The sequence below is a fragment of the Argentina silus genome, assembly GCF_951799395.1.
Source record: "Argentina silus genome assembly, chromosome: 16".
Classification (NCBI taxonomy): Eukaryota; Metazoa; Chordata; class Actinopteri; order Argentiniformes; family Argentinidae; genus Argentina; species Argentina silus.
In genome coordinates this window covers 4,365,817-4,368,739 of record NC_139670.1, presented here as the reverse complement: position 1 = coordinate 4,368,739, position 2,923 = coordinate 4,365,817, and positions in this window count along the sequence as shown.

Here is a 2,923-nt window from a genome sequence, read left to right as displayed (position 1 = left end):
AAACCTTTGCAATGTCTCGAAGTTCATTATGATTATTCAAAGCGGCTTGCAATCAAATGCGTTGTCGTTGAAATAGAAGATTAGTGACTTTGAAAAGTTGTTTTGAAGAGAAAACGAACGCTGAGTTAGTTGTGTAGGCACGCCGCTTTATGAACTCTGTTTGAACCGCGACTGGGAGTCGTACGGTCGTAAATCACAAAGACACATTAGCCCAGCAGAACACGTATTTACACCCCGCCTTACCTTAGTCTAGCGCACGACTAGATATGATGAATTCCACATCCATTTCCCCTGAAATCAATAACGAGAGCTCTCTCCTTTCGAAAAATATCAAGGAATATTATAATCCGAACCCGCTTGGATGGGCATCAAGCTCATCTGATTCTACCACAACAAATAACGGGAGAGGTCGGGCGAGAAAATGCATAGTCTCTACGCAGCAGCCGACAGACTAGACAGCGAAGAGAATTCTAGCCCCATCGTCTGTCTGACAACCCCATTCGCTGATAACCGTGGCCTCATACGCAACACAGGCTATACATGGAACTAGCACAAATGCTGAAGCTTATTTTTTGATAACGTTTTTTTTTTTTTTAAACTGACTTGGCTTACTGGATTGGCTGCTTTGCTTCTTTTCCTAACAGAATAAGTATTAGCATCGCATTGAGGTGTTGGAAAACCAGAGACTTGTTCGGAAAAAATACAATTGAGAGGGGTCGTCTAAATTCGAAATGCGTTTAAATGTTCAATGACCTATATAATAAATATTTCAACTTTCAATAACTTTGCACTGTAAGTGCACAGTAACGGAGTGGAGCTACTTGTGTTATGACACAAGTTATACATAACACTCAATTTGATTAAACAATTACCTAATTAATAACGGGTAAATACAATGTTGTTACTATACAGTAATAACAGTGTTATTACTGTATAGGCCAAGCCTATTTTAGATGGTTATGAATTTGATTTGAGCAATTTATTGCTTTGCATACCGTTGTATGGCCAACAGTACGCACGCCAACCTCATAAATAATGCATGATATCAATGAGAGATTTGCCCAAACGTCGTGTTTATCATGGGCCGGTCTATAGCATGGACAGGTCTATATAGGCCTATAGACAGAATATCTCCATCACTTTTGGAAGGAGATGTCCCTACCCACATGTTTCAGTGTAGGGGATACTGTACACAACCAATCATATTCCATTGTGGAAAGATAAAGACAAACATGCAAAATCCCATGCGTCCAAAATTAACTATTGCATCGGGGAACCATCTGCTGCATGATTGTACACAATTTATACATTTACAGGAGATGAGGATCAAACGAGCCGCTTTCCACGATTGCTTTAAGTGGATCGATATCGGCCTGTGGCGGCGCTTTGATCGCTCATGTTTATCTTTCAATTGAAAATGCTCAATCCCCTCGATTCATTCGTTAGGGAAAGTAGTTAATGGCACAAGCAGGATAGGTAATGTTTAACCTAATTCAAAGTAACTCAAAATGATCTAAACATGAAGAGTCTCCACCTGCTCCCAGCGAAGATCTCACGTTCGCTAAACGAAATTTAGCACTGGGAGAAAATATGAAATAAAAACAGTAAATAAATTGTGCCAGATGTATTTGTTAGACCCACTATTTAATTACCTAATTCGAATGCAATTACATTGAGATTTCCTTTTTTTGTATTTAGAGCAACAATGAAATAACAGTAGGCCTATCAGCATCCTCCGTCATCACTGCTGACCACATTTCTAGAAATGTCATTGTCAACAACCACAGAATTGAATGCATCTTAAACGATTCGATTTCATTAAGCATAAATGTATTCTGATGCATCCATCTCAATATAGAAATCAGAAACGAAACATCTCTGAAATATTTATATTACGTCCTTCACACAAGCATCATGTAATATGACATTGAAAAACACTTCACTTCCACTATTGCACTTTACCTTGTATTGTAGCCCACAAAAAGCTAGAATTTTCGAATACTTACGTTTGTTCATTATTTTCTAAATAGGGCCAGTGACACACACAGTCACCATATATATCATTTGTGTGATTTGTGTATATTCTACATCAATCAAAAACACACTACTGCTATGCCCTGCATTAGAATATCACAATCATCGTCTCAAAGTTTATTCTAGAAAATGTCCTGAAGCGAAGCATAAATCCGCCCTACATCGAAAAAGAAGACATGAATGATTGTGCTGTTCAGATGAAACCAAGATTTATCTCTAATGACTTATACTTTAAACATTATAGAGCTCTATAATTGATACGAGTCTAAGAGACCTCCAGGCAGGTAGTATACCTCATACCTCACTGATCAGCCGGATGACGATGAGGGAAAGCTGGTGAAGATCACCCATGAATCTCGTCACTTGTGGATCAGAAGATTAATGGCACGCACGGCCATAAACAAAAAGACTCTCAGAAAACACAATGGCAGCTGGCACTAGCGTGGGCTCACATATCACTATAAATCAAAACCAACCGTCTGGCGAACAGGACAGAGGAAGACTCTGAGAGGAATGCATCATCTGGAACATCGAAATTAATTAGTAAATATCGCCTATATGTAGTCTATGGCTTCCCTGGCTTATGTGAAACTTGTATATAGGCCTAGAAACTCAAGCAACATATGACATTAATTGAAAATTGCAATGTCACACAGAGTAGCCTTATGTCAATTCCCAATGCACATCATGGCAATAACAACATTCTTGTTATATTACTTACAGTATTCACACCAAAGTATTCTTCATCGCGACTCTGTGAGTTACCTCTGGCTATCGTTTGCTTTAAGAAGATGAATTTTTCCACCAGAAGGCGGATGAGGAGGGTCGTTGGCCTGACGAATGCATACACACTGCAACCTCTTCCTCAATTATTTAATGAATCACGTGA